This window comes from Rhinolophus sinicus, chromosome 3, assembly GCF_057876585.1.
Source record: "Rhinolophus sinicus isolate RSI-liver-muscle chromosome 3, RSI-T2T, whole genome shotgun sequence".
In the NCBI taxonomy this organism is placed as follows: domain Eukaryota; kingdom Metazoa; phylum Chordata; class Mammalia; order Chiroptera; family Rhinolophidae; genus Rhinolophus; species Rhinolophus sinicus.
This window is the reverse complement of record NC_142503.1, coordinates 68,566,314-68,587,981: the sequence shown is the minus strand read 5'-3', so window position 1 is coordinate 68,587,981 and position 21,668 is coordinate 68,566,314. Positions and strand designations below refer to the sequence as shown.

The 21,668-nt window shown below is 35.1% G+C and overlaps 1 protein-coding gene across 41 annotated transcripts in view; it reads right to left on the bottom strand.

Moving 5' to 3' along the window:
• The window catches only part of PAM (peptidylglycine alpha-amidating monooxygenase), a 261,122-nt gene that overhangs the window by 214,509 nt on the left and 24,945 nt on the right, over positions 1-21,668 (bottom strand). For 36 of the 41 annotated variants that reach the window (XM_074328644.2, XM_074328647.2, XM_074328650.2 and 33 more), the window contains exon 2: positions 4,320-4,452. The gene's annotated coding sequence lies outside the window, so the exon portion shown is untranslated. Of the gene's footprint in view, positions 1-167; positions 289-4,319; positions 4,453-10,578; positions 10,731-21,668 lie in introns of those variants that run through there. The other 5 variants (XM_088796651.1, XM_088796650.1, XM_088796649.1 and 2 more) reach the window with 4 other exon arrangements.

Below are 21,668 nucleotides of genomic sequence, written 5' to 3'. Positions count from 1 at the left end.
TACACACACACACACTTTAAGTAGAAACTGTATCTGTCCTATGTAATTGGCTGAAATGCTCCCATGTACTATGATTTCAGTCAGTAGTATATCTTAGAAAGCAAGAAACTGAAACAGAATAATAGAGACATTTAATAATTCTCTGATATGTAAAAGAAGGCACTTACCTTCCATTTCTAGGGACTTCTAAAATCACCCTGGAAACCCAGCAACGGGAGAGGGGCTTTATTGCAGAGTGAATCATCCCCACGCAGATGCTCTGAACAACCCCTGTATGCATACTGACATCATCAGGAGAGACTTGGAGGCAGAGGATACTATGGTAACCAAGCAATGTGCTGGGAGACAGAAGCCCTTAATTGCTTTAACAACTTCCTGGGGCTGGAGCTCCCAGGCTTGGATTCGCTAAGTAGAAAATGAAGCTTGTCACAGAAGCGGTGAGTGTGACACAGACAAGGGGGCTCAATGAATGCTGAATCTATTTATTGCAATGTGACTTTTTAATGACAAATGTCATTACATGATTTCATTAGTAATATTCCTCTCACAGCTGAAGCTCTGACGAAGTCACAGGTCAATAAATAATGATTCCAGGTAGCAATAGTAGAAGTATTCTTAGGCGTTTTTTTTATTTAACAAACATTAATATTATTGCATTACAAACATCCTTTTCCTTGAGGGGGAATACTTGTTTTCCCTCTGAAAAGAGAGCTCACATCTGTGTCTTCAGAGGTCAGCGGTACTGATAACAATGAAAACTGATTCTCTCTATTTACTTCTCCAGGAGGCGGCAGCTGCCCAGTTCCATTTATCTCAAAGCTCCAGTAAAGCCTTGCCAAATCCAGAAAACACCTCCAGTGAAATGCCTAATTATGACACCCTGATAAAATCAGAAGAAATCTGCCATCTTACTGCTACACAGTATTCTTGATTAAGTCTCCTCTATCACAGGCAGAAAGAATTACTTCTAACAACCCCAAAGCTACACATAATTTAAATCTTCCCTTTGAACTATCTGTCCAGCCCTGCATCTGTCACCCACGTTCATAGGGATATAACCCCTCTTAAAAATACCAGGTTAAAAGTAATTGCTTAAAATAACAATGTTTCAACATCAAACTGAGTCTATAATGATATCATGCTTATTTATCAGATGCAATGTTTTAACAAGTATATAGTCTATCATCTATACTATGAAACCTATTGTTTTCTTCTCCATGAATGTTGGATTGACATGTTTTTAAACAATATACCATGGTCTAATTTTTCTACTGCAAATACTGTAATTGTGAAGATATGCAAGTAACTTGGCAGATCCTCTTTGGATAGTCATAATACAATAAAAAAATGAAGGTTGTCATTTTGTACTGTATACTTAGATCTAAGCTATTTCAAAGAAACTGTTATTATCTCTATTTCAATTTAGATGAAGCCAAGCCCACTTTTAATGTTTCCCTTGTGAGAAAATAGCACACAAATGAATCACAATAATACTGCTTACAAAAACAGTACAATGGAATACAACAGCACCAATACACAATCCAGAAAAATGTAGAGAATTTAAACCTAATTGACAAGTTGGACTTTTCACTACTATAGAAGTTAGGGAGAATTCTGAAAGAATAGTCAAGTCAGTCCACACAAAAACCACAACAATTCAGTTTTGCTTAACATAGGTAGAAAGTGAAAAAGCTTTATAACAAAATGGAATTACTCCTATCCTTTCACTTGCTCTTCTTGAGAACCTCAGTTTGAGAAGCAAAACATGCACATTTTATCAGGAGATAAGTGAAAACAAGACATGTGCAAAATTTACCACAATACAAATGAAAATAGTATATACACACTCATATACAAATACATCATCTATATGATTCAAATTTTAAAATAAATGTGCTTGCTTATTTAAATATGTATTGAAAGGTGTCTAGAAGACACACACACAATTGCTAGTTGTAGTTAACCTCTGGCAGGTTCAATTACAGACTGAGAGAGTCCTCCAATTTTTATATTATATATTTTTAAACTCTTAAAAGTTTTTTAGCCATGGATATAAATTACTATTGTAATTTGAAATACAGAAATTCATCTATATGTGTTCTGAACTTGCAATCCTGCTTTACCTGCTCTCAGAGAAAACCAATGACAGGTCCAGGGGACTAGATCCTAACATTCTAGCCAGACTATTTCAAGGTTGTTCCAAACAACTTTTAGTAGGAAGTTCTCTAAAACAAAATCAAGATGGGTAAACAAAAATAAAGGTTATCTGGATAACACACACAGAAAAAGAGCAGTTGATCGACTTTTCCAGAGATGTGATGGTCATAAAGAAATAGTCCAACAGGAAAGCTACTTTGTTAGAGTTTTCTAAAAAGGTAGCTTTAAAAAAGAGCCTATCCAAAAATGAGACCAAGCCAAGAGGTCTCTGACCACTACAAAAGGCTGAAGGGAATATAGAAGATCACCAGCAGGAAAGAAATCAAGTGTCAGTGAGTCAAATGGCCCCAAATGGTAGAAGAGGGTAAAGGGGGTCAAATATATGGTGATGGAAGGAGAACTGACTCTGAGTGGTGAGCATACAATGTGATATATAGGTGATGTGTTATAGAAATGTACACTTGAAACCTATGTAATTTTACCAACCATTGTCATCCCAATACATTTAATTAAAAAAAAAATAAAGTAAGGTGTTGGTCTCTTCCAGTCTAATATTCTATGGCATTCTATAGCAATTTTTTAAATGTCTCCCACACAAATATCGGCCGTCTTCTGCAACCAAGCCCAGCAGAGTGCCCAATGTGTGGGTATTTTTCTCAGTTCAGACTGTAATAGATTGAAATTATTCAAAGTTTTATCCTTAAAGAATTTTAATTTTGCTTTCATTTAAAGATCCAGGACGAGATTCTATACTACTGCTGACCTCACCCAAGACTCAACTTTATTGTTTTCCCAAAACTAAACATGGATTATAAAGCCTTCAATGTTTTTACTCTAAAAGTCAACAGTATTATAGATGATGGCTTATTATAATATCAAAAACTTATTTCAACATTTCATGATTCTAATTTTGATTACAATTCCCAGAGGAAGCACTGGATGAAGTTCTAATATACTTTTCTAAAAAAGCTGGTTTTAGATAAGTTCCCATTTTAGTCTCTCAATTAGAGGAATTTTAAAATACCTTTTCCCTAGGATACAAAGAAAGAATTTCGAGTGAAATGTAGAACATTTGTATGAATTTAAGCACAGATATTGTTTTCATGAAATAAAAGGAAGCTTAAGAGGGGTTAAAGATGCTGCCTGAAGCCTAAGAAAACCAACAGAGCTGAAAGACTCTGACAGCAGGATATGGGTTATAATGCTTCTGAATGAAATCCTTTCGTGCAAGGGTCTTGAAAAGGGTATCCAGGCAGGATTGTGTGTGTTTGGATTTAAATTAATCAAGTCAGTTCCACAATGCTAAGATTCCTTCTGTTTAACTGATTAAGGCAGGTTTGCTGGCGGTTCCAAAGGATGTCAATAGCTTCTAAAAGGTCAAATGCAGCGACACACACCAAATGTCCTAGAGTAAAAAGCACCAATAACTTCTCCCTCTATAATCGGCAAGGTGTGACTTATTATGCAATGGATTATCCTGTTTTAATCAACTGAACTGGCTTTCTTTTTCTCTTTTCATTTTTCCCCAAAAGTTAACACATATTTTCACATTTCAATGATATACATTTTAAGACCACCTGCTTTATTCTATAGTATGTCTGGCTAAAACAGTATAAATAGCTCAGCTGCAGCATCACATTTTGCATGGCGGATGGAGGATGAAACAGAAAGGCACAGAACTGGAACTATTCTAGACAATAGGTGCCAAGTACAACTAAAGCATTATCTGTGTTATTAACACAAACTCACAAAAAGAAAACTATAGCTGTAAAAAATGCCACTGTCAAGTAACAAATGCTCAAAAAACAGCATGTATATAAGAAGGAAGGACCCAAGCCACGTGGAAAATTCCATCTGGGTTCAAAACCATGAATTCTAGGCCTTTGGGAGCTTCTTTAAAATCCAGTGTTTCTCTGTTGTTCCCAAGCAGTAAGGGATTGAATGCAGTGTTGTAAAATATTAATCATGCGTGTCTTGAGCACTGAGTTGAAAGGAAAAGGGAAGAGAAGGTAAGCCAAGGATACTAGAGCATAAAGTGATCAGGATAAGTTTTTGTGTGACGATGCTGTAGAAACAAAAACTGCCAGCCCAGGGACTCAGAGAAGTTGCAAGAACTCAGCACTCCTGCCCGTCACCCCCCACTTCCTGTTAATGTCCCTCACCTTCAGTTGTGGGAAGGCGAAGTTGCACAGGTTTTCCAACACAGCATTGGGTCGACGTCCCAGCTCTGCTACCTCTGACCCACCTCCAATCTTGGGCAAGCTACCGCACCTCCGTGGGCCTCACTTTTGTCACCTACAAAATTAAGAAAAGAATAATCATACCTCTGAAGTTATTGACAGCACTTCTATGAGCCAGGTACGGCATCAGGTATTTGGAGTACAGTGTTGAACAAGCCGTATAAGGCCACGTGCTCTCAGGAAGATTGCCTTCTGGGTTGGAAGACCAAAAAATAAATAAATAAGTAAACAAGTAAATAATTTTATATACATGGAAAAGGACCGTGAAGACACTTATCATAGGACGATGAGACAAGAAACTGGATGGGAGGATGACTTGATACAACTGTTACAGAAGAAATGACATTTGAATAAGGAGAAGAAGCAAGACGCATATAAAATAAAAGGACAGAGCCTTCCAGGCATAAGATCAGCAAGAACAAATGTCCAAGACAGAAATGAACTTAGGATGATCACGGAACATAAAGAAGCCCAGTGTGGCTGAAGGATAGTGAGCAGTGAGCAATAAGATTATACACCTATTAGACAATTAAGTGAAGGAGCCAAATAATGAATTCATGGAGGCAGGCTGGGTTAGAGGGTGAAAGTGGAAATACAAATTTGGCAATCACCTACTAAACACAAATCTCTGTGAAGCACCCAGTACAGTGCCTGAATACTATGATTACTGATAACCAATCTTTTCAGTCCCACTTTTCCAAGTAATTGGGTTGATACTTGCAGTAGGGAGATTGTCAGCAAACTAGAAAGCGAGAAGACAGGTTAGGGTTGAATTAGCTCAGGGAGAAAAAACATCGACGGCCAATTGCCACAAAAATAGGAGAAACTTCCTGCCATTCCGTGGTGAGGATTCTAAAGCTACGTATGAGCCTATATAACGATGTGTCCTTTATGTGCAAAACATATCCACAGTAACAGATTTCGAAGACTCTGGAATTGGGAGTTTCTTTTTTTCCTTTTTTATTTAGCGTTTACTGGGGTGACAAATGTTAGTAAAGCTACATAGGTTGCCAATGTACACTTCTGTTATACATCATCTGTATATATCACATTGTGTATTCACCACCCAGACTCAGTTCTCTTTCCATCACCATATATTTGATCCCTTTTACCCTCGTCTACCACCCGCCTCCCCCCTTACCCTCTGGTAACCACTAAACTATTGTCTGTGTCTATGAGTTTTTGTTTCTTCATTTGTTTGTCCTGTTCCTTTGTTGTTTTCAGTTTTATATCCCACATATCAGTGAAATCATATGGTTCTCTACTTTTTCTGCCTGACTTATTTCCCTTAGCATAATTATCTCAAGATCCATCCACGTTGTTGCAAATGGCATTATTTCATATTTTCTTATGGCAGAATAGTGGAATTGGGAGTTTTTGTTCACTATAAGTATCATTTAACCTTCTTTTTCAACTTTTGGTAATTATTTCTCATAATAATAATATGAATTAGATACCATTAGTACCCCTATTTTTTAGTAAAGAAATCTGAGGCTCAGAATAATTTATTTGCTCAAAGTGACAAGCCTTCAAATAGTTAAAATCTGGGTGTCTCTAACTCTTGAGAAGATGATCCTACCCACTGAGATATATACATGTAAATTTGCTAAATTAGCTCCTTATTTGTATTCCCCTAACTGCACTTTAAGGGTCTTTCCAGCTGAGCCTCATATCTGGTTCTAGTATGGAATGTCTTGTACAATCATTAGTCTAGTTCTGGCATGTTCTCTGGTTTTTAAATTCACATGTTGCCTTCTGAAGGAAGCATCCAGGCACAATACTTTTCTGTGTTGATGTTAGTGGAAAACGTCCTATTCCTTAAAATGCCAAATCCTACCTGATTTAGTGAATAGGCAATCTTGTAAGCAGGATGACAATTTCCGCAACAGTCAGAATTCCAGGTTATTTTAGCAATCACCTAACTATTCTTCATCACCTACGCTATTCATTAGCTGAGGGTCTCATCTAGCTGCATTTAAAAACACACACATACACTTTATCAAATGAAGTTACTGCCACTGTTGTTATTGTTACCTCATCCACAAAACGGCTGATTCATATACTTTGAGTAAAGAATAGGAATTTTTAGGAACTTAGTCTTAAGGAATAAGAATTTTAACGATTTTAAGACAGTGAGAAGTAAAAACTCTTATACAGGTTACAGACTAACCACAACATAGGCACACAAAAAAAAAGGCTAAACTATATTTAAACTTGAACTGCTTTGTCTTTTTTCTCTACCCCCATGGTTTTTTTTTGCCACCTATTTTCTGAGAAAGGGCTTCATAACAGGAAAAAAGTATGCCACATACTACATTGATTTGATTCAGCAAACTAACCAGAATTTGAATTTTTATTAGCAAGAGCCATAGGCAAAAGCAATAATACACTATACCTATCAGAGTGGTTAGTTTTATTCATGAACCCATGCTGGGATAAGAAAAAAAAAAGAAAAGAAAAAAAGCTAACTTCAAAGCATTACTGAGAGATGATTAACTCCCTAGCCACAAATGAGAATCACAAGCTACTTTGATGTGGGAGAATTTTTAGTGCCTAAATTTAAAGAAAGGATATCTACAATACAAATTTAACCATTTTTTTAAAAAATCCAATGATACACTTCTTTTGCATCTTGAAAACCAGTAATTACCTAAGGGAATAAACAAAATTGGAGCTCAGCCTCAGAAATTAAGCCTTAATGCAAAGCATATAAACACGATTCCTCCCTCATCAGAATGCCAGCTGTAATATGTTCAGTAAGGGAACATTGTCATTGTCATTTTCTCATAGCTAGCCACTCCACAACGTACTCTGGGCATTAATCACGCTGTACACATCTTCATCTCAACAACTGAACTCAGCTGAAATCGGAGTATTATTCAAGGTACAACTAAGTGGCACATGATCGCGAAGACTACAGTTGTATAAAGGCTTGTGCCCATACAAGTCTTGGAAATCTACATTGACATTGATCTAAAATTGCTAATCTTGGAGCCCTGAGCAATCTCTATCATTTATATAGTGTACGTCACGGTCTATTTATGCACAAAAATTGAGAATCATTATTTAGTTTGCATACTTCTTAAAGGTTGTGTGAAAATAGGCCATGGAATATACTGTATAAATTTCAAGAGAAAATGGAAATTACAAAGAAGAAAAGTGAGTGAATTATGTGATTTTTAAAAATAATAATGGCCGAAAGACATGGGAAAGGTGGAAGGCTGATACCATGCTTTTTAAATGGGTTTTAATATGTAAATATATCAGGTATAATATTATTTATTAAAATACTTGTACTTATCAATCTGAATACATTGAAATATCCTTAAGACCTAAATGCTATAACATTACAATTTTCTCTTCTTTCTCCTACCAAATTGAAACATCTCTATCAATAACTACTTGAAAAAATATGCAAGGGAATCTCAAGAAGAATTACTGGGCTTCATTATGCAAGATGAAAATGCAGTTTTTAAAAAATATTCTATCTGACATTAAGTTCTGTATGCTGGTACAGCAGGTCAAAAGCCATTAACCACCTGCTGAAAATACATACTAGAAAATAAAATGTCCTTCAAAATTATTTTGCATACAGTATTCTCCAAATGAGTGAGGTTATATTGTAAATGTTTAAAAATGTGATGCCTCAAAGAGAAGTACACTCACCATGCCAAAACTTAATTTCAAAATAAAATTTAATAATGGTCATATAATTTAGAACATTCACACTGGATAAACAAAGCACCATGTCTGCTATCAGAAATATAAATACATAAAATAACCAACCAGCTCAACACTATGTGGCGACTGTTGTCTCCTTTTCCAATACAAGTAACAATATGATTCCTAGGATTCTTAGGACACCCTCTCTTACCATTCTATAGTCTTCTGGGGACTGACTCAACAGTCCTTTTTGTATCTTTAAGACATTCTACAAATGTATTCACACAGAAAAAGCAAAACACCAGCCCCTGTGCTACCGCACATAAAGAATTCCCAATTCTGTCTTGTTTAACATTTTGATACTTGACAATGAGGCATATGGCTCTCTATCATTACTCTATTAATAGGTTCTATTAGCAATTATTATATAACTGGTCACTCAGCACTTTGCACAACCAGGTACTAGGCTAAGTGCTGGACACATCTTAATGCAATTTAATCCTCATAACTTTATGATGTAGGTAATAGCCTAACTGTCATTTTACAAGTAAGGAAACCAAGGCACAAAGAGGTTAAGTAACTTGCTCATAGTTATACAGATAGCAGGTGGCTACATTTCAATGAGGGAAACTTATAGTTGACAGACTGTAAGGTTCCGAAACTGAAGGGCAATGAAGGGAAAGAAAATGAAGCAGATGAAACTACAAGGAGAGTCAAGTGAAAGGATAGAATAGAGACAAATGCTTTCTCTTTCACTATATTCTCAAATCTTACCTGGCTGACTGTGGTGTGCTTAATAAACAAAAATAAAGAGGTAACAGAATTGTAACCAGGTTTGCAAGGGCAAAGATGATTTCTACTTAAACATTAGGAAGCTCATATTTTCTTGCCTTACTTAAAAGATGGATTTCTACTGTGGGTACCTGCAAATACCCAATCTCACTGCCAAAGCTCTAAGATGACATCTGATGCATAAACACACATTTTGGTACCATGTCAGATTGGTACCAGGCTGTAGAAACACAGATGGGTGTATAAGAGGCCTAGACTAGCATCTATAAACCTGTTCCTAACATGGATAGAGGGCAACCCTGGGAGACTGACTTTATGAAGGGTCAGTGGGGTTCCCAGACTGTTAGCTCCAGAGGTTCCAGCTACATTGGTGTTGCCCTCATTGACTTGATCCAATCTAAACTTGTTTGTAAGAAATGTTAAACTGGCTCCCCAATGTAAATACCTACTGTTCCTTCAGGGGCCCTAATCCAAAACTCTGTCATCAGATCATGAGGGGATGGGGGGGCTCTCGTGGGTGCCATTGCATGTGTGGATTTTCTTTGATTATTTAATTTAAAAAAAAGACCCTTCTCCTTTAAACACAGTATTGCAGTCCTCTAACTCTTCCAGTATAAATGATTTCAAACAAAATGCTCCTGTCAAAATGGAGACTCTAAAACATTTCAGGAAAAATGTCACTAGCTCCTCTGATCACAAGGTTGGAATTTTCTGCCACACCCAAAACCAAGAAAATCGAATCTCTGCTTTAACTGGAGGCTGTTACTATTTGTTTTATGGATAAAGGCCAGGCGAAGCATATTATTGTGACTTCAGTCAAGAACCAAGGTCAATCACCAGATATTCTCCCACACCAACAACACAGCAGCTACAGGAATACAGATGTCCCTTATCTTTCTCACCGGGATTTTTTAAATTTGGTTTTTCCTCTCAGAGCAGCTAAGATTTCTTCCTTTGTCAGAAGGGTAACCATTAAGGAACTCACTGAGCTAATAAACAAAGAAATTAGCTAGAAAGTCTGATGTAAAAGAGATAATACACCAATAGCAATTTGTACACACAAATTAAGGCAGTAAAGAGTTGCTCTGATAAGCACTTTTAAACTGTTTGTGATATTCAAAAACTGAGCATCACTAGGATTAGAGGTCAGATACCACTTTTACACTTCTTCTTCTTGTCTCACTTGGTTGCCACAAAACTCTCAATAATAATTTTTGACTTTTATGTAAGGATGTGCAGAGAAAGACAGCAGCAGAAAGAGGAAACACAAAAAATATCAGGCTGGGATAATTCCTCTCCCTTTCCAACCATGTTTCTGTATCCTCTTTTATTAGTCACTGTTTGGAGGAACCACCTAACACTTGTTCAATTTTGAGAAAAACCTCACAACCTAAGAGTAAACAACACAACGGAAATAGGACTTTTGAGTCTCATGAAAGATGGTGCCAGATTTGGAAGCACACAGTTATCAAGCAAAACATACTAGAATTTTCATAGTTACACTTTACATGCTCAATAGATACATATTTTTTAAAGCTGATACTCTTTAATTTATTCACGTAATTTTTGATGGGGAAATAACAACCGAATAATTATAATTTTCACTAAATTTCATATTTAATCAGAATGTCTTCAGTTTTCTATAAAAATTAAATTTTGCCTGAAAGTCTACATTGAAAAACAGAGAGATTAGGAAGAATTTGGCTAATTTAACAACATTAATAACCTCTCTCTAATTCTGCCAATTCCTTCCAGGAAAGCAGCTTTCTTTCCTGGACAAATCACACCTCTGCTCCACTCCAGGCTGGGCCCCTTCCGGGCCTCCTCCCGCATCTCAGTGGGACTCAGCCATCACAGTCAGTGCTGCACCATGCTGACCTTCAACAGAACGGAAATAGAAGATAACCAGTAACAGTAATTCATGTTTAATGATCATTTAAATCAGCTTTACAAAATAGGGTCTGAATGGGGTAACTGGCCAAGGATAAACAAACCGCTTCAAGTACATTATAAATTCAAAAGTGTTAAGCAAGTAATGAATTTTATTTAAAATTCCCCAACAAAGAGGGTCTGTGAATATGTTCAAGGAATTAAAAACACGAAAGAAGTGTGCATTTAATTTGTTACACCAAAAATTCTTAGATAAGTATAACACAATATATTCAATATGTTTCCCATATTGCTGAGTTTAAAAGATTTTTAAATTCTAAATGTAAGAATAATCTGCTCTAACTCTAATCACTTAACAAAATCGATAAATTAATTCTGTATACAAATCTAGGATGAAAGTGTTGCTATAATTACTTAAATGTTTTCAAAATTCTTTGAAAAATCTTACTAGTTCGGTTTTTTAAATGAGAAAGGATATTACTACTATATCACTGTTGAGCTTTAAAATAAAATCAGTACTTACCATACTTAGTATACTTAAGCATATATTTATGTATATGATATACTTAAAGTACTTAAAATACTGCACTAAACCAACTATTTTAGTTAAAGATATTCCAATAATTTCAAAGTTTTTAAAGTTTCATTTATAAGAAGCTTTTGATTTAAGCATTAAAAACAGAAAAGCCTAGACACTTCAGATTTAATTTATGTGGATATTTAAATATGTATCTAGTACTTGTTTCTTCTAGGGTTTTTAAAAGCAAATAATCAGGTGTTCTATAAAAAATTCATGAATTCAGAGAAGGTATCTCAAAGGAAGAAAGGAAAAAGTAGGACTAAGACATTATTTTAGTGCAGAAAAGAATGTATTCTGTTCCTATGAGGATCAAGACTCCTGACCATGATGCGAAAGGGTAGATTTTTTAGAGGAAAAAAATATATTTCTAGATTCCTTGATTAACACTAAACTCTAGTTGACAGCACTCTTAACATATTTGTTACCCAAGAGTTTTGTGTTATTTTTTTCTAAGATGACTACAGGAAGCACATTTCCTGCTCATAATCAAAATGTCAGTGGGGGTAGACTACCATGAGCCTCAAAAATTGTGAAGCTGTATCCTGATTTACAAGAAGACTAAACCAATGGTGATGTTGTATTACAAATTCTTCACTCGACAAAATTATGGTTTGTAGGGTTCCTTTAAATAAGGAGCACCTCTAATATATTTAAAGGAGACTTCAAATTACAAAAATTAAATTACCCATCAACCTTTCATGTTAGTACACTACTCCATTCCAACTCTTCTCAATGCTAGTCAGTGGCAAATGGATGACCATGTATCTTGTTTTTTTTAAAGCATAAGGAGACTGAACACCAAGTGCCTTTAATTCAACCAAAGAGGCGAACAAGCCAAGTACTTGATAAACAGATAAAGAAAAAGGCGTGTGTAATTCCCAAGTGTCTTTTATATAAATACATTCATTTCCTGGAACTTGGTAAATACTTGTTTTGAAAGTAACCTTATAGTCTTTACACATGCCTTTTTTTACTGCTGGATTAGAAAGCAATTTATGACAATAAAGATTTCATTTACCTTTAATATTTCTCTCAGTATTATGATATGGCATTAATTTTGTCACTTCCCAGCCCCTTTAACATACACACAAAACCACATATACACACATCAATGTTAAGTTTCCTGTATCTGAAGTGAATTTCCTAAATTCCATTCATATCATATTTAAATATAAATGATAACTTCAAAACATGGCTCTTATCACCATTCATGGAAAAAAAAGACTGGAGAGTAGCTTAAATAGTCTGCTGTAAGAAACACAATTCTATTCAATTGTCAATTTGTTACTATATTCCTTATTAGCATAAATTCAACTTCTCTCAATGTTTGCATATTGCCCAGTAAAAATGTCTATTGATGTTTTGTTTCAACAATATGTGGAGCAGACCAAAATGCTGCATTTTACTTCAAGAAATTCCTGGCATGCTGTAGATAAAACTCTACAAACAAGCCATCTGAAGTTACCTAGTTATACGTATATGATATATCATAAGGCTGACTGCTTTACAACTAATTAACAGGGTACGTTTTTCTTACCTGTGGTTGAAGTAATGGAATTTACCATATCTATCTTGCATTCAGAAACAAATCCTAAATAAAGTTAAGCCACCTATCTAAAGAGGCTTTTTGTTTGTTTTTTAATTTATTTTTTTCCTTGGTAAAATTTGACAAAATGTAGAAAACAGAAAAATCTGCTAGAGAAAAAGTACAGCAGGTCTTTGAAGAAAGTTGTTTTGTTATAACATTGATAAGAAAAACATTCGATTCCTCACCAGGGCAACTGCCTATGTGGGGTTTGTGTGTTCTCTCCATGTCTGCGTGGGTTTCCTCCCACATCCCAGAGATGTGCACATTAAGTGAACTGGCATTTCTAGATTATCCCAGTCTGAGTGAGTGTGGGGTGAGTGTACCCTGCAATGGAAGGGTGTCCTGTGCAGGGTGGGTGCCTGCCTTGCACCCTGAGCTGCCAGGATAGGCTCTGGCCACCTGTGACTTTGAACTGGAATAAGCGGGTTGGAAAAGAATTCTCTTACTTATTTTTACTCATCTTTCTTAAAATGTATGGATAGCTCACATTTATTTCAATGTTTAATATTAGAAGGGTTTTGAGTCTTTATTTGGAAGTTTGGTGGTGTTTTTGTGACCAGAAATATGCTGTAGGAACTTAACTCTTGTTTATATTAATCAGCCAGTGACAAAATTGGTTTTGTTATGCATCATTTAATTCAAAGTCACAGTTTCGAAGAACTATTGATGATAGTAAGTGAGGACTTACTGTAGTTGCAAAAGAAACAACATACAAAAACAGGTTAACATCCTTAACATAATAATATGTCTTACAAATAGAAAAGAGGAATACATGTAAAAATACATATGCTCAACAATCACATACAAATGTTTATATATCACCAATGCAAATTAAAATAAATGATCATGATTCTTCATTTCTCCAACTGGCTGTTAAAAAAAACCTAAAAACCTAATTCTGGGATTGGCAATGGGTGTTCAGAAGACCATTACAAAAGTATAAACCTGCAGAGTCTTTCTGACGAACAATTTGGCATATATGTATTAAATGCTTCTTAAAATGTTCATATCCTTTTATTTAATTTTACTTTTAGGGGTTTGTTTTAAGAAAATAAATATAGACAAAAGATTAACTTAAAAGTATTTTCATCGTAGTGCCATTTATAAAAGAAAAAAAATTTTTTTTTCTAAAATCCCAGTAATAGAGGATTAGTACAGGCATCCGGCATAAGATGAAAGGCAATTCAGCTACTTAGGAAGCAGTTGTAAAAGGATATTTAGTAACATAAGAAAATGGTCACTATTTAATGCTCAGTGAAAAAAATTTCAGGTTATAAAATAGAATGATCATTATGATCCCAATTTTATGTCTCCTGGTTTGGATTTGTTTGTGTGTGTGCATATATGCATGGACAGAGCAGTAGATTTTCTGACATGCAAAAAAAAAAAAAAAAAAATGGTATCAGTGTTTATCTCTGACTGGTAAAATATCCCTGAGTGGGTAACTTTCAAAATATTGTCATTTTCATGCTTCTTTCTGTAATTGCCAATATATCATAATAAACAAATATAATTTAAGAAACAATGGAGAGAAAATATAATTATTCAGAAAAATAAAACTGTGTAACTTCTTACAAAGGCAATACTCGGAATAACACTGGAATAACACTGGTTATATATAATAAAGCAATAACACTGCTCAAAACAATGAAAATAATGTTTCTATAAGAGGCTGAAATTGACTCCTTGACTGCAGAAATGAAGAGAGTAGCATCACTTTTTCACCTAGCAAAAGAGTTCATATGAAGAAGAATTATGTAACTTAATACTACACTACTTAATAGATTTCCTACTACACCACTCTGATGTATTCCCAGGGTAATAGTCAAGTCGACAGATAAGAATCAGAGGCTTAGGTACAGGGAACATTTTCTAAGATATAACACATGTTAGGCAACAAAACAAGTCTCAACGAATTTAAGAAGACTGAAATCATATCAAGCATCTTTTCTGATCACAATAGTTATGAAAACATAAATCGATTACAAGAAGAAAACTGAAAAACACACAAATAATGTAGGCTAAATGACATGCTTCTAAACAATGAGACAAAATAAAATGAAAACACAACAATCCAAAATCTGTGGGACATAACCAAAGCAGTTCTATGAGGAAAATTCACAGCAATACAGGTCTACTTCAACAAACAAGAAAAATCTCAAATAAGCAATCTAACCTCATATCTAAAGGAAATAAAAAAAGAAGAATGAACAAAGCCCAAAGTGAGTAGAAGGTAGGAAACAATAAAGATCGGAGCAGAAATAAATAGAGTATAAAAAAGAATATAAAAGATCAATGATACCAAGAGTTGGTTCTTTGAAAAGATAAACAAAATCAATAAATCTTTAACCAGAATCATCAAGAAAAAAAGAGAGATGGGCCGGCCCGGTGGCTCAGGTGGTTGGAGCACCATGCTCCTAACGCCAAGGTTGCCAGTTCGATTCCCACATGGCCAGTGAGCTGCACCCTCTACAGTTAAGATTGTGAACAACAGCTCTCCCTGAAGTTGGGCTGCTGTGAGCCACCATGGGCTGCCCCAGGCTGTTGAGTGCTGCTGTGGGCTGCTGAGTGCGGCCACTGGCTACCGTGTGCTGCCATGAGTGGCTAACCCATGACTGGTGACTGACTGCCTCAGCAGGGGGGTCGCGCAACGCTCATAATACCAGCCTGGGTCAGGGAACCGTGTCCTACACAACTAGACTGAGAAAGAATGGCACGAACCTGAGTGGGGGAGGGGAAAGGTGGAAGAAGGGGGGAAAAAAGAAAGAGAGTACTCAAATAAATAAAAATCAGAAATGAAAGAGAAGTGACAACTGAAACCGCAGAAATGCAAAGGATTATAAGAAAATACTACTAACAATTATATGCCAACCAATTGGACAATCTGGAAGAAATGGATTAATTCCTAGAAACATATTCAAGAAGAAACAGAAAATCTGAACAGATTGATAACTACAAACAAAATCAAATCAATAATAAACAACTCCCAACAAACAAACGTTCTGGACCAGATGGCTTCACAGGTGAATTTTACCAAACATTCAAAGAAAAATTAACATCTATTCTGCTCAAACAATTCCAAAAAATTCAAGAGGGGGGACTCCTAAACTCATTTTACAAGGCCACCATTACCCTGATTCCAAAACCAAAGACATTACAAAAAAAGAGAAAATGATAGGCCAATATCCCTGACAAACATAGATGCAAAAATGCTCAACAAAGACCAAATTCAGCAATACATTAAAAAGAATACACAACATTATCAAGTGAGATTTACTCCTGGGATGCAAGGTTGGTTTAATATCTGCACATCTATCAATGGAAAAACAAAATGAAGGATAAAAGTCATGGGATACCATACATGCCAAAAAAACATGTGACAAAATCCAGCATCGATTTATGATCAAAACTCTCAGCAAAGTGGGAATAGAGGGAATATACCACAACATAATCAAGGCCATATATGACAAGCCCACAGCTAACATCATACTCAACAGTGAAAAGCTAAAAACATTTCTCTTAAGATCAGGGAACAACACAAGGATGTCCACTTTCACCACTTCTATACAATATTTTATCAGAAGTCCTAGCCACAGTAATCATACAAGAGAAATAAAAGGCATCCAAGCCAGAAAGGAAAAAGTAAAACAGTCATTATTTGCAGATGACATGATACTATATAGAGAGAACGCTAAAGATTCCATCAAAAAAATTATTAGAACTGATAAATGAATTCAGCCAAGTAGCAGGATATGAAATTAATATTCAGAAATCAGTTACATTTTATATACCAATAACAAACTATCAGAAAGAGAAACTAAGAAAACAATGCCATTTACAACTGCATCAAAAATAAATAAATAAAATACCCAGAAATAAATTTAACTAAGGAGGTAAAAGACCTATACTCAGAAAATTATAAGACACTGAAGAAAGAAACTGAAGACACAAATAAATAGAAGTGCACATGGACAGGAAGAATTAACATCATTAAAATGTCCTTACTACCCAAAGTAATATATAGACGCAATGCAATCTCTACCAAAACACCAATGGCATTTTTCACAGAACTAGAACAAATAATTGTAAAATGTACATGGAACCACAAAACATCCCAAATAGCCAAAGCAATCTTGAGAAAGAACCAGACACATAGATCAATGGAACAGAATAGAGAACCTAGAAATAAACCCACACCTATATGATTAATTTATGACAAAGAAGGAAAAAATATACAGTGGGGTAAAGACAGCCTCTTCAATAAATGGTGTTAGGAAAACTGGACAGACACATGGAAAAGAATGAAACTGAATTACCTTCTTATACTATACAGAAAAATAAAGCCAAAGAGGATTAAAGACTTAAATATAAGACCCAAAACCATACAACCCCTAGAAGAAATATAGTTAGTAAACTCTTTGACATCGTTGTCAGCAATAGGTTTTTTTTTGGATATGCGCCCTTGGGAAGGGAACCAAAAGAGAAGAATAAACAAATGGGACTACATCAAACTAAAGAGTTTTTGCACAGCAAAGGAAACCATCAACAAAACAAAAGGATGACCTACTAAATGGTAGAAGGTATTCAACAATGATATATCCAATAAATCCAATAAGAGGTTAATATCCATAGTATATAAGGAACTCATGTGAAAAGATGCTCAACATCAGGAATCACCAAGGAAATGCAAATTAAAACCACAATGAGATATCACTTTACACCTGTCATAATGGCTACAATCAATAAGTCAACAAACAACAAATGTTGCTAAGGATGTAGAGAAAAGGGAACCTTTGTGCACAGTTGGTGGGATTGTAAATTGGTGCAGCCACTATGGAAAAAGAGTATGGAGGCTCCACAAAAATTAAAAATAGAACTGCCATATAACCCAGTAATTCCATTTCTGGGTATTTATCTGAAAAAACCCCAGTACTCTTATTTGAAAAGATATATGTACTCCTATGTTCACTGCAGCATTATTTAAAATAGCCAAGATATGGAAGCAACCTAATGTCCATTGATAGACAAATGGATAAAAAAGATTCGGTTCCTATATATAATGGAATATTAATTGGCTATATAAAAAGAATGAAATCTTGCCATTTGTGACAACATGGATGGACCTAGAGGGGATTATGCTAAATGAAATAAGTCAGACAAAGAAAGACAAATACCACATGATTTCACTTATATGTGAAATCTAAGAAAATTAATGAAAAAGTAGAAGAGAAACAAATTCATAGAATCAGAGAACTTTTGATGGTTGCCAGATGGGAGGGGTGTTTGACAGATGGTTGAAAAGAAGAAGGGATTAAGATGTACAAATTACCAGTTATAGAAACAGACATGTGGATGGAAAGTACAGCATAGGGAATATAGTCAATAACATTGTAATAACTATGTGTGATGTTGATGTTAGAGGATAACAGACTTATCAAGGTGATCATTTTATAAGTTACATAAATGTCTAATCACTACGTATGTTGTACACCTGAAACTATTATAATATTGCATGTCAACTGTAATTGAAATATAAAAAAAAGTTTTTTAAGAAAGAAAAAACTGCCACCTACAAATTAATGAACTAATTAATTACTGTGCTTTTCATATCTATGACTCAAAGGTATGTCTCCTGAGAATGCCAGAGCTAGCCATCTTTTCTCCAGCAAAGTCATTGCTCTTTGGTCATGTCATCCATAAATATTCTTGTTCCCCAAACCTTCTAGTCTCTGCCCTTGAGTGTCAAACTCCCAGGCACTTAATCACCAAACCATTCTATTCTTGTAGCGGACATGTATGTTCTCCTCCAACTATTGACCCATTTTTATCACCCACTTCTAGATAACACATACATATTTTAATAACACCACCACAATGCTCACAATCTTGCTGTTAAACTAATAGTTACTTAATGGAAAGATACCAGCCAAATGGAATAAGGTATTTCAAACAAGGCAGTATGTTTCAGATGAAATTATAACCCTCTCTCAACAGAATATTTAATTTTGTACCATCAGAAAACAGTTCACCCACAATACAGATATTTCCATCTGTTACTCAGTGGTGGGATTCCACTATATTATAAAAAAAAAAAAAAAAAATTAATGTGTGAGGGTTCTACTTACATGAATATGTATTTTTGTTTTTTTAATTAGCTAAAGGTAAGTCAGGCAGTTCACTGTTGTTAGTAGAAATATACAATCTAGAGACACAAAGTCACCATTTTCAAATTTCTAACTGTGAATTACTCACCACTTGAGAAGAGAAATGTAGTTTCTATCAAAAAGAAAGAGAGTTATTATGCCTTGCATACAATCCATAATTTTAAGACACCAGTGGCATGATGAAGTTATTAAAGTCTTTCTGACAAAGCAAAGACCATAATAATTCACTGCCACCTTCATCAACGCTGGTGAGTTATGGACTGTATGAAGGGTAATTACCCTTCAAGTAAAGTATGTAGACAGCTTCTTATTATAAATTTTTATCTTTGATACATAAATTGTCATACTTTGTTAACAAACAATTTAAAGCAGGTTGAATTATGTGATTAAATTACAAAAGAAAATTACTTCATAGCTGTTCATTTCTCGTCCATCAAATCCATGATTTCTGATACTAGGGTCCAGTGATTGGTACTGAAGGGAATCAGAGTTGTGGAAGTGCAAGTTAAGTGAAATAGGACTTTCCTCAAGTATTACAATTTTTACAGAGAGGAAGAGCAAAAGATTTTTCACAAATGTGATACAATTTTACTTCTTAAATCCAAAGCTAATAAATCTATTTTACCAAATCTGTCAACAATGGCAGTAGCAACCTTGAAATAGGCATAATATACATATCATTTAACAAATCCCAACTAATGCACTCACTATACATGCTAACTCATGACTTAGAGAATTCCAATTCCTTAGATGGGCGGGGAGTGGGGGGGGGGGCTATAAATAAATATTGGAAATACCCAATATTTCCAGAGAATGTCCAACATTAGTTTTTATCTCTGTAAAGCCTTACATATTTCCCTTCAGTCACCAAGGAACCCACACTCTAAAAGAGCTCCTGAGCCCAGGAAGTTTATCCCAACCACGGGTCACTCGCAGAACAAGCACTCCCAAGTAGCAAAGATAATGTCAGCTACTATATTTAGAACTGCCGGGACATATGCCCCAATTGCAAGGCTGTATGGGTCTGACCGGCCCCGAGACATACAAATACCCACAACCACATCTATCCCTCTTCTGCCAGCTCCACCCCGCAACGGAATGAAACAGGTTGAAAAATGTGAATTGTAAAACTATTTTGAGGATACGTAAAATATTAAAGATGAAGCATTTCTCCCTGGTCTATACCCCAGCATAATGATTTCTAAACTAAGGAGATTTTAAGTGAACAATCAGATCACAATCATTGAAGAGTGATAATGACCAGTCTTAATTTACAAATTTCAGGCAGAAGAGTGAGATCATTATCTGCTTCCAGAGGTGCTACCTTCTTCTCATTGTCCTGTAAGAAGAGTCAAAAGGATCAGCTGTGAATTATCATTATTATTACTAATTATAATCACCATTCTTTTACATAACTTTTGAAGTAGAAATTGTTAACGATACATTCTTGACCTTTATACTATGCATCCAAAGACTAGTAATTTATTTATTCCTATTCAGAGTAAATTATGATTTGGTACTGACTATGCTCAGAATGAGGATTAATGAAATAAGATTTAAAATTGTAAAGAATTTGGAGCTTAGTTCCTCCTGGCCTCCAACTTGGAGCTACAAAACTAGAATGTGTCTAAACTGAAAGGAAACTTTTAATTTCTACCTATTTAGAAATTATACTCCATTTTTGGTACACATTCACATTTTCTCCATGAATGATTGAGAATTTAATTCCTAGAAATCCGCTGTTTTGTAATTGTTCCCTTCAATGTTCAGAAGTTCATAAACAGCTATAAATAGCATAAGACTTACAAATTGCGAATAGCAACAATTTAGAAAATAAAACTAAGTAGAAAGTGAGAAAAATTGTTTGCTGTATTAATAAGAGCTTACATTTAATAATTACTAACTAAATGCTGGGCACTTTTCACAGTATGTTTTACAAGAATCAACTCATTCAATGTTTACAAAAACCCTATCAAATGGGTAATATTAATCTAGCCATTTTGTAGATGAGGAAACCAAAACACACAGAGTTGAAGTAACATGTCCAACATCACACCTCCTATAAGGGGTGGAACTCAGTCTGGCTCCAGAACCTGTAGATTTAACCATGACACAAAATTGCCTCCTTTAACAGCTGCAGTGAAACATTTATTCTTGTTTTCCCCATCTCAGTTTTTTCTCTGAAAATGAATGTGTTTAGTATACACTTGACTCAAGAGTGAAATAGTTAAGTTTACAAAAAGTAACTTTTGTTTTACTGTAATTGTGCTAACACATTCTACACAGATTCTATTAATTACCAAAAATAACTTCAGTACTCATCTGGTGTCACTTCGTAGATTGTGCAGATGCCTGACCACTGTGCTGTACACTTGAAGCTGAAGTACAATAATACTGAATGTCAACTATAATTAAATATATATGTATATATTTATTTAATATATATATATTTTTTTCCCCCCCACCAGATATAAAGTACAGCATAGGGAATATAGTCAATGGTATAGTAACAGCTATATATGACGTCAGAGGGTAGTAGACTTGCGGGGGGTGGTTATCCCTTTGTGAGGTGTGTAACTGTCTAAACATTATGT